Below are 12,025 nucleotides of genomic sequence, written 5' to 3' on the forward strand. Positions count from 1 at the left end.
GTACAGAGCAGCAGGGAAATGAGCAAGTTGATTTAGAAAAGAACGTAAGGGAGAACGAGGTAGGGAGGAAAAAAAAAGGAAAGACTGCAGACATTTCAGACCGCCTGGGACAGAGGATGTTGTTTATGCTTGAATAAGTCAAGTCAAACATCATGTACAGTTTCTTTTCAGAGAAACATCACATGGGACGGATCTGTCAGAAAGAGGAAGAGCAGTCCCTCTCGGATTAACCTCGGAAAGCTTCAGTGTACCAAGATTCTTTTGAATTTTTTTTTTTTTTTAATGCTGCAGTGCATAGACATGACTGAGGCCCGGATTAGACTGTAGCTCCCCAAGCAATGTCATGTGGCAGGGAAGGATTCAGAATATCTACCAGAAAAAAAAGCCTCCTTAAGACTATCAGGTGGCTTTCCATGCGGAATACTACCTGTTTATTGCTCAGTCCACAGTGCCTATTTCAGCCTGACATTTTCGCCATTGCTTCCGCTCCGTTCTATAAATATTAGACGAAGGTCGATCATCGCTGAAAGAATTTGCCTTTATTCTCTCTTTTTGACAGTAATGTTCTCCAGAAGATGCTTTTGACACAGACCAGACTAGACTAGTGTATTAGAAGAGATCGAGACTCTACATTTGCACTTGGCAGTACTCCATTTAACAACAGCATGTGTCTGCCTGTCTACTTTCTTTTAAGTACTACTGCATATATTACATGGGTCTTGATTCAACTCCAGGTAGCACAGAGTGAATGCACTTTTAGACTAATTAAACTGTTTCATTTCTTTTCCTGCTTGCTACAAAAAGCCCCTTAAAATACTGTTTCTAATTCGGCTGTTCATGAAAGCATTAGTGAATAACCACACTGACACAAACAGGACAGAGGATTAGTCAATAGCTCTATCTTTAGATCTTCCCTAAAGTGTGTTCGTGTGCTAAGCTTTCTTAATAATGATAGCTAGCCGATTTTAAATGAAGTGCACTAGCTAGCAACAGCGGTTAGCGGGATCTGGAAAAGACTAGGAAATGTTTTACTTTGGAAAGCATTTCTGTAACCAACAAGAACACAATAGGTGCTTTCTGACTTTGGCAGAATTTGTTTCAGAATGTTTAAACAGTTGATACTTAATATTTATGCAGAGTAAACTGTATACCCTGCGAAGCTTGGATGCATTAATTGTGAGCAACTTCCAGGTTCCTGTGTTCTCATGTCGCCTGTTCATTAAGTGCAACAACATTTATGGAGAAAACAACACAGAGTAGCGTGTGGGATCTGAGCAGAGATGGGGGACTCGAGTCATATGACTTGACTCGAGTCAGACTTAAGTCGCAAATTTGAGACTTGAGACTTGCTTGACAAATATTAAAAAAAAGACGACTTGACTTTTACTTGACATTCATGACTTGAGACTTGACTCGGACTTGAGTTAAATGACTCAGAGATGGGGGACTCGACTTGACTCGAGTCAGACTTAAGTCATAAATTTGAGACTTGAGACTTGCTTGACGAATATTAAAAAAGACTCGACTTGAGGAGGCACGGTGGCTTAGTGGTTAGCACGTTCGCCTCACACCTCCAGGGTTGGGGGTTCGATTCCCTCCTCCGCCTTGTGTGTGTGGAGTTTGCATGTTCTCCCCGTGCCTCGGGGGTTTCCTCCGGGTACTCCGGTTTCCTCCCCCGGTCCAAAGACATGCATGGTAGGTTGATTGGCATCTCTGGAAAATTGTCCCTAGTGTGTGATTGCGTGAGTGAATGAGAGAGTGTGTATGTGTGTGTGTGCCCTGCGATGGGTTGGCACTCCGTCCAGGGTGTATCCTGCCTTGATGCCCGATGACGCACAGGCTCCCCGTGACCCGAGGTAGTTCGGATAAGCGGTAGAAGATGAATGAATGACTCGACTTGACTTTGACTTGAGATTCATGACGAGACTTGCACATGTGTGACTTACTCCCGCCTCTGGATCTGAGCATTGTATATTCGAATGAATACATGAGAATGAACTTTCGGACCAATTGCCTGAAAATTCCAATTTCGGCAACGCATTCTTAAACACTCACTCACTCACTCTTCTACCGCTTATCCGAACTACCTCGGGTCACGGGGAGCCTGTGCATCTCAGGCGTCATCGGGCATCAAGGCAGGATACACCCTGGACGGAGTGCCAACCCATCGCAGGGCACACACACACTCTCATTCACTCACAATCACACACTATGGACAATTTTCCAGAGATGCCAATCAACCTACCATGCATGTCTTTGGACCGGGGGAGGAAACTGGAGTACCCGGAGGAAACCCCTGAGGCATGGGGAGAACATGCAAACTCCACTCACACAAGGCGGAGGCGGGAATCGAACCCCCAACCCTGGAGGTGTGTGGCGAACATGCTAACTACTAAGCCACCGTGCCCCCCCCATTCTTAAACAGTATAAGAAAAAATGAGGAATAAATATCTGGTATCTAAACCATGCTGACAATCTTGTTAAATTCCACTAACCGAAGGAATCCATGCTTAAAATCTATCTGCAATTTAATGGCTCCTCTCATAGCCAAACACTGGCACACATCTAAGTGTTGTTTTCATCAAGCTAACTGTGTCACATACATTTCTATTTGAAGGATGGTGTTTTTAACGGGACATCTAATTACACAAACCCTTCCAAGTAAATTAACTACATGGTATGCAAAAAGTAAAAGCCTGGAATCATTTTTAAGACCTTTGGCTTATTTTATTCTTAATTTAATCTTCTTGTCCCTGAATTATTATTAACACTCTGAAAACATTTAGACTGTTAGGATGTTGACGACGAAGGTTTTTTGCTTCTTAAAAAAACTTGCCTTTATGTGGAAGCCAAGGTGAAACTTAAAGAACAGGAAGATGTTCTGTGAGCCGTGCATAATGTGTCTGAGGTTAAGATTAAGATTACTGATTAGAGAGTGCTGAACATTCATCCTGATGATTTTTATTTCTCAGATATGTCTATTTCAGTGACAGCTGGCTAGATATAAAGATGTTGCAAATCTGGAGAAATCTAAGCTCATAATTTTGGGTTTATTGACCCTGTTGGGTCTGTTAAGTCTGTTGGACTCTTATTTTGATTCTTCATACGTATTATTCTGGAAATTAATTAATCACAAATTATATTCTCAAAAACAATCACAGCTGTAGTTCCTTAAATGTCCACAGGGAGCAGGCTACAGTCTTGAACTCTCACTCAGCAGCTCCTGAGACTTAAGTGAGGCTCGGTGATAAAGCCTGTGGGACACATGGTTTAAAGAAGATAAAGCTGTCCTCCATCCCCTCCAGGAAGAACAGATAGTTTTCATCACTGCAGCTTATCCAATAAGTGCAATAGGAGGAGCTGGATTTCGTGATCTGTGAGCGTGACATGTCTGTAGAATAGAAAAGTGAAGTACTGTAGTGCATGTGTATCTAGAAGGATGTGTCAAGCGCTGCATGTAAATGTGGCTTGCTCAAAGCACATTCTTTTCACAGAGCTTACAGTGGAGATATTAGAAATCAATGCACACACACTGTATTCAGATCCATGAGATGCACAAATAATTAATAAGAGCAATTTTCCATCAGTTGAAAATAATACACTTTATTATTTCCTATTTCTTTTTCTTGAGACAAAAACAGTAGTTTACACCGACGTGCATTCATTGAGCATTCCGTTAGGAACGCTATGCTAACACTGGGAGACTGGCACTCTGGTGATCCTCTCAGAACAGCCTCGACTCATCCTGGTCTGGATTCCACATAATGTCGGAAACGCTTCTTTAAAATTCTGGTGTGTTTTGACATTATGATCACATCAGGCAATTCCCATTTTCATGATGTCAATCTCCAGTTCTAATGCCCCTTTTCCACCGAGGCAGTTCAAGTGCTGGTTCGGAGCCAGAGCCTAATTTAGAACCAGTTCTTTCTGTTTCGACCGCCAAAGCACCGGCTCTGAACCAGGAAAAGTGGTTCTTAAGTAGCACCAAAACGTTGCTGGTCTACTCTTAAGAACCGCTTGTGTCAGGGGCTGTGGGCGGGGCTGTGGGCGGAGCTACTGTTAGCACATTTGATAATGTAGCTTAAGTATACTAATGTTTAATACTTTTTTACTTTAAGTACACATTATAGTAAGTAGCTACATGCTAAGGCTACCTTTTTTCTGTGTTAATGAAAAATAACGTTATGTACTTTCTCGATTACAACCTCCGTTTATACAAATTACATGGAGCTGCACGTACACGTTGGATTCGCCGCGTTTGGATGCTAATGTAGGTTCACAAAGCCATGAGCAGTAACAGTAAAGCAACATCCGCCATTGTTGATGTGTTTGTGTTTGCCACTGCTGCGCTAAAGTTGCTGGGACACGTGACACGTTTACAGTGACGTCAGACTCGGCTCTGTGATGGCTCTTTAGCCGGTGGAAAGGCAAACCGGTTCTTAGAAGGTTTACCAGTGGAACCAACTTTGAACCAGCACCAGTACTACACTGTAGCTCTGAACCAGCACTCGGTTCTTTTTGGTGGAAAAGGGGCATAAGACATCCCAAAGATTCATTCTATCAGATTCAGATCCATTGACTGGGAAAGCCAGTGAAGAACAGTGAGGTCATTGTCATGGTCTTGAATTTAGTATAAAAGGCTTACTTTGTGATGCATCATCATGCTGGACGTAGCCTTTAGAAGATGTTAAATTGTGGGCATTATGGGGCAATACAACAAATAAACTGCAGCAAAAAGACTTTCCCCACACCATTATACCACCTCCAGGAGCCTGGACCGCTGATACAAATCAGATTGGGTCCATGGATTCATCCTGTTTGTGCCAAAGTCTGCCTCTGCCACCTGTGTGCTTCAGCAGAAACCCAGATTCATCAGTCTTCACCTGTCCGGTGTTAGCGAGTCTGTTCCCACTGCAGCCTCAGCTTCCTGTTCTTGGAGACAGAAGTGGACCTGACATAGTATTCTGATTCATAGCCATTCTGTCAGCTCCTACCAGTCTGTTCATTCTCATTCTCAGAAAACCAGTCTCACCAACAAGGCCTTTCCCTCTTCAGATCTGTTTCTTCTTTAAAGCATCATTCTGTATAAACTCCAGAGACTGTGTGTGTGAATAGCCTTTCAAGCATTGACAATCATGTCACGGTCAAAATCACTGCGCTTTTTTTTTAGATTCTGATAGTTGTGAATTTTACCTGAATGTGACATAATAGAAGGCTTCTTCTATTCTATTCTCCAGGTATATCAGGGTCTTTAGTCTGATCCAATAACTGCTGCATGAGTAAAACCTTCACTTTCTTTTTTCACTTTTTATTTTTTTCCATAAACGTTGTTAGATTATAATGTACACATATCAACAACATCTCACAGCTAAATTACATGTCACCAGGTGGTATAAGCAGAGATGGATGCAAGTGAAGCCTGGTGAATAAAACAAAACAAATGAACAAAACTGAGAGGATTAGGAGAATGAAGCATGAGTCATTCAAAAGGTAACAAAGACTTAGCAGTGATTGTTCGACTGGGCTGGTTATTTATGCCACTAGTAGTGGCTGCAGGGAAATGTAGTCCAGTTCAGTTTAGCCATTTTACAAGGCTGAGTTTGAGTTTACTAGAATAGAAGGAGTGACAGTTCAACTTGTGGACACCTGACCATCAGTGCACAGTCTGAAGCATACAGTTATATAGAATGTCAATGAATTTATCTTCACTGAAACTAGCATGTTGGAACAAAGCCCCTTAGCTCCATGAAGACATGATGTGGAGGTTAAGGTTGGAGTGGAAGAACTCTAGTGCCCTGTACAGAGCCCTGACTCTGACTCAACACTGTACACCTTCAGGATGAACTGTAACACTGACTGAACCCCAGACCTCCTCAATCTTACAACATCAGTGTCTGATCTCACTAATTCTCTTGTAGCTGAATGAATACAAATCCCCACAGCCTCGCTCCAACATCTAATGGAAAGCCCTCCCAGAAGAGTGCAGCTTATTCTAAGAGGATAAATCTGGAATGAGATGTTCAGCAAGTTCTTATGGGTTTAATGGTCTGGGAAGCACAACATTTGTTACAAACCTCATTTTGATAATTTCAACCCTGAAGTACTGTATGTCCCAAAGATCAGAAAAACTTTAAAGAATATATATGATGCGCTCATTTGATTTGCTGGGTGAAATGACCTTAAAGGAAAAAATCTGCATTTGAATAATGATCTTATTTCTTCCACCAAGCAGTTTAAAAGTGATTTACAGCATTGTTTTTTTTTTTTAAAAAAAAAGCTCTAAATCAACAGACTGTGAGTGTGAACGTTAATTATGAAGGTCACAGGGGAACTTCAGGGAAAACATGTTCTTGTCTTGGTTTTGTTCTCATCATAATAGCAGCACATAAAAATATTTCAATAAGGATTGAAATAAAACTCTAAAAATGTAAACTTTATCTTAAAAAGGTCACGTATTACAAGTGAGTCCTTCACATTATTCCAGTATAATATAGTGGTATATAGAATACTGGTTCAAAGCTCCTCTCATCTCCCATTAGCACATGTAATTAGTGCATTTACACCAGATGAAGGGGTTATAAAGAGTTTAGTACCCACATCCACACCCCTAGCAGCTAATAGGAAGTTATCTTACAGTATGTAAGGAGTTAAATATTCTTACAGAAAAAGATTCAAACAGGTTCTTGTGACGGAGACTAAAGACAAGTAGAGCTACTGATACCGCTGAAAAGGTGATCATTTTCCTGTAATTGCATGTTAGAAAGTATTTTATTCCTTAAACCACACCATAATTCTTTACATTGGGGGTTTCCTTTCCCTTATAGCACAGCAATTTGTTCACAATAACAAGTATTTGTAATACAGTATTAATAATAACTTAATTTCGGCTGATATAATGGCCATCAAAAACAAGATTTCTTATGATCACTTTCCTTTCTAACAGCAATCAGTAGTCAGTTTTTCACCAGCCTCTATATACTGTAGATAGATAGATAGATAGATAGATAGATAGATAGATAGATAGATAGATAGATAGATAGCAATATAATAATAATAATAATAATAATAATAATAATAATAATAATAATAATAATAATAATTTAAAAACAATTATAATCTTGATTTAAATTTAAATGCCAAGGAAAATGGAACTAAAAATAAATGAAAATATCAGCAGTAATAATGATAATGATTAATATACTGTAGACAAACCATAAAGAAACAAACAAATAAACGCCCAGAAATATCAGGGTTTTCCGTCTGACCCACAAAATACTGCTTATTCACTCCTTATTCATTTAGAGCATTTAGCAGAAGCTTTGGTCCAGAGCGACTTACATTTTTATCTAATTTATTCACCTGAGCAATTGAGGGTTAAGGGCCTTGCTCAAGGGCCCTGCAGTTGCAGCTGGGAAGACCTCAGATTCAAGTTTACAACCTTTCTATTGGTTGTCCAACACCTTAACCTCTAGGCTACCACATTCCCTTATTCCAATTTTTTTAGGATGTTTTTCTTGTACCTTCTTCCAATGTTACCAATAAACCACAAAGTTCCCTGTCTTGAATCAGAATCAGAATCAGAATCAGATTTACTGGCCAAGTATGTTGACACACACAAGGAATTTGGTTCCAGCAGTTTGTGACTCTCAAAGGTACAAACATAAATAACACTGAAGATTTCTATTGTACTTTGCACAATAAATTATCCACACTTGCGCCCGTCTCCACCACCGATTCATGACACATCTCTTACGACAGTCATATCTTTTTGCACAGAGGTAAAAAGGGTATGCTAACGTATGTAGCTTTTCCTTTTGCCTTGTTTTGCTTGTGGAAATGGATGTCGTCACCTAAAAAGTTTGCAAATTTAAAAGAGTAAGTAAGCATTCTGTTAAAAAAAAAAAAAAAAAAAGCTTGATACTGAAATATTACAAATTCACATTTATATATTTTATGTGAAATTTCTTTTCTACATTTCAAGTATCAAAAGTAGGGACCTATGCTGAGCTAAGCTGACAATATAATAATTACTATTATCCATAGAAGTCAGCGCTAAAATAAGTCAATTGTGGAGCAGTGACACGTAATGAACAGCTGAGAGAATCTGAATGGATCGTCTGAGAGAAAGGACAATATAACAACATCAAGTCTGATTAAAGCTCTGGGTGGTGCTTTCACTTTACTGACACTTTATTGTGCCGAACTGTTGAATGAACTCTGTGAAGTATTTCTGTAAATAATTCGATAAAACACTGCGTTTAACACAGTGCACTACTTCAGTACTTGAGCCAGTGTGGAATTCTGGGAAAATATTTATAGTTCTGGCCAATTGACATGTATAAAAGGAGCTATTTCTGTGAATATATTGAAATTACACAATAAAATATGAGTATCATTCATTTCATGTAAACGTTGGAAACAAAGAATTGACCTGAAGTTGCAAAGAATCTTCATCTGGCTAATTGTTCATTTTACTTCCATTATTTTTTTAAAAATTCTTTTTAAATTTTTATTAAGAATTATAGCTTCAATTATTATGTAAGTTTAAAAAGAAATAAAATTTGCCAGTTCTAGCCTGATGTTTCAAAGGAGTTATTTATACATATGGCTTTTTTTAGCTGGACTAATAAAGTGACTATATTGAAGTAAAATAAATAAAACATAGATTACCATTAAATTAATGTAAAAGTGTGCAGCGAAGCATCTACCTGAAGTTACAAAGCAATCTAATTATTTAGATGCATAGCTTCAGTTGTCTATAAATAAAGCTAGGCAATGTTTACCTAGCCTGATAGCTAATGTTTACTAGGTAGCCTAATGTTTCAAATGAACAATATAGACATTTAGCTTTTTTAGCTGCACTGAGCTCCATGGACTCTCATTACAGTACTTAAAGTGAGTTTCATTGTAACAGTACAGATTTTAAGTGGAATTCAATATAATAGGATATATAACAATATATTTAACAGCCAAACAAAATTCTCTGTTAAAACTTTACGCTACCACTGTCAGCGATGCGGGACCTAAATGCAGGATAGCGTAAAATAAAACTGGGTTTAATAAATAAAAAACACAAAACAGGGACACGGACTAGAGACATGACAATATCAGACGACAGAGGATTCCACACTGCTCAAGGCAACGCGGCTCAACTAAGTACTAATAACAATTAACACATGAGGAACAGGTGTGCAGAAGTGGGGAGGACGAGACAAGGGCAGGGCAGACATGTGAACACAGAACATCAACAAAAGCACGTGGCCAAAGTCCGGGCTGAGTCCTGACAACCACACTGAGCACCAGGGCCCCAGAGGGCTGTGTCCTCATTCCACTACTGTTCACTCCGCTGACTCCCGACTGCACAGCAACACAAACCCTGAATCTCATCTACAAATTTGCCGATAACACAAATGTGGTTGGTTTCATCAGGAAGAACGATGAGTCAGCATACAGAGAGAGGGTTCAACAGCTAACAGCCTGGTGAAGAGGCAACAACCTGTCTCTCAACTTCGACAAAACAAAAGAGAGGAGTGTTGACTTCAGGAGAGAAGTCACAGAAGGACCATTGTCCACTGAACACAATTCTTTGTGTTTAACTAGAGGAGAACCTCACCTGATCAATTAAAACCATCTCCAGCAGAGTCTTTCTGTGAAGGCTGCCTGTTTTGGGAATTGCATCGTCTCTTATAATTTCACCTCGTGACAGTTCTGCACTCCTTCCATCACTAGACCTTCTGATTCGGAGCTTATTCTACTTTTTAAAATGATTTCAGTGCATCAGTTGATTATTTACATATTTAAATGATTTATAAATCAATCAGACCAAACAAAAGCCCAAATAACTCCAGTCCTACCTTTATTTACATCTATATATCTTTATGAAAGTCCATAGCCTGGTTTAAAAAGTAGAATCTTTTGTGAATCTCGGTTGTGAAGAGTAACCTTTAATTTTTTTTTTATGCTCTGAGTTGAATCTATTTAACCAGTTTTGTGGTCTAGGACTAGATTCAGAGTAATAGATTTCTTTTACCTTTTGTCAGTTGTTTATCCATTGTGTGGTGTACTGGTCCTCAAGCTGTGGTGTTTGTGAACTGTCAGAAGATCCTGCCTCGTATGATCTGATCTCTCCATCCTCCGTGTGTGTGATCTCTTCTTCTTTTTTGTTGTTCATGTTCTTCAGTGTTCTTTGTGTGTACCTGTAGGTTCTCCGTGCTGCTGTTTTACAAGATCAGGGACTTCCTTTTTGCAGACGCTAAAGCCAGGCTCGCTGTGAGCGCTAGGACTAACGTGTGCAGAAGAATCGGGTTTAGCTCTAACACTGCTTTCTGTGTTTGCTTCAGTGTTACTGTTCATCGCTGACCGATTAAGTTTCTGCCTCCAGACCATTACTGTTTTGGGAGTCATTCACTCCAAGCTCTATATCTCTGACTGTGTCCTGCTGACTGTCCTGTGAGAGAGAGAGAGAGAGAGAGAGAGAGAGAGAGATAGAGAGTGAGAGAGATCCTGAATACCTTTAATACTTTTCTCAAACTTTATTCTTCACAGCCTCACGCTGTCCAAGGTACAGTAGTCTGATTTATTGTACGGCTTGGGGAGGCAGCATATCTCCCTCTCTCTCTCTCTCTCTCTCTCTCTCTCTCTCTCTCTCTCTCTCACTCTCTCTCTCTCTGTCTCTCTCTCTCTCACTCTCTCTCTCACAGCATATAAACCACGCACAAGCATAAACACTCATTCATTACCTGCTCGTTCTCCGCGATTCCTTGTCACATTCCCATCAAGCACATGACCACCTGCTCTGCTAAAGTAATGTGCAGCAATTTGGATAAGTATCAACCCCCTTTTTTAACCTTCCACTAGCAGGTGTATGTCTGTATAGATCAATCCATTCAAATGATGATGAGAGATAACAGTGTGTTAACTCTTAATAACTGGTTGAAGCATGATGAAGCACATGATTAATCTTTTTTTATTTAGATATAATATTGTATGGATTTTCAATTCCACATTTAAACACTCCAAAATAAAAAAAAAGTTCATGGCAGGTGAATGCCAGTAAGTTACTGTTCCTTTTCAGTGAAAACACTTTGCATTCTAGCTCAGATTTCTGTATTGCATCAGAAAAAAATAAAGTATTGTGCTACCTTCCTCTGAAACCAGCTGCCTCTCTTGTATATTCTGTTATTCTTGCTGCCATTGCTACTCTTCCACACTGCCAGTAATCTGTGTAAAAGCCTGTAGCACAGTGTTCTAAACGTCAGTGCTCATGTCGAGTTAGTGTGATGATCCTGTGGTGTGGGATGAAGAGAGAGAGAGTGATGAAATCGTTGTGAATGCTGGACAGACGAGTGGAGGCGCATAATGATAGCATCATGACACGTGTGTAAAAGACATCCACATCGACCAAAACATTAGACCCTTAAACCTTGTTTTTATTGTGTCAGTTATTAAAAATAAAAATCTCTCAAAGGGGGCTTTGTGAATGACTCCAAAAACAAATGAATAAACAAATAAACAAACAAACAAACAAACAAACAAATAAATAGGATATCACACCAGTTATTTAAGAAATCAATATTTAACATATTGTTATAAACAAATAAACAAACAAACAAACAAATAAATAAATAAATAAGGCTATTGCATCTGTTATTTAAAAAAAATAAATCTCACTAAGAGGGTTTTGTGAATGACTTTGAGTTGAATAAACTACAACCAAAAAAACAAACAAACTAAGAAACAAATAAACAAACAAACAAATAAATAAAAAAAATAGGCTAGCACACCAGTTATTTAAAAAATCAATATTTAACATATTGTTATAAACAAACACACAAATGAATAAATAAATAAATAAATAAATAAATAAATAAATAAGGCTGTTGCATCTGTTATTTTAAAAAAAAAAATTCACTAAGGGTTTTGTGAATGACTCTGTGTTGAATGAACTACAACCAAAAAACAAACAAACAAACAAACAAACAAACAAACAAATAAATAAATAAATAAATAAATAAATAAATAAATA

This window comes from Tachysurus vachellii, chromosome 8 (assembly GCF_030014155.1).
Source record: "Tachysurus vachellii isolate PV-2020 chromosome 8, HZAU_Pvac_v1, whole genome shotgun sequence".
Lineage (NCBI taxonomy): Eukaryota > Metazoa > Chordata > Actinopteri > Siluriformes > Bagridae > Tachysurus > Tachysurus vachellii.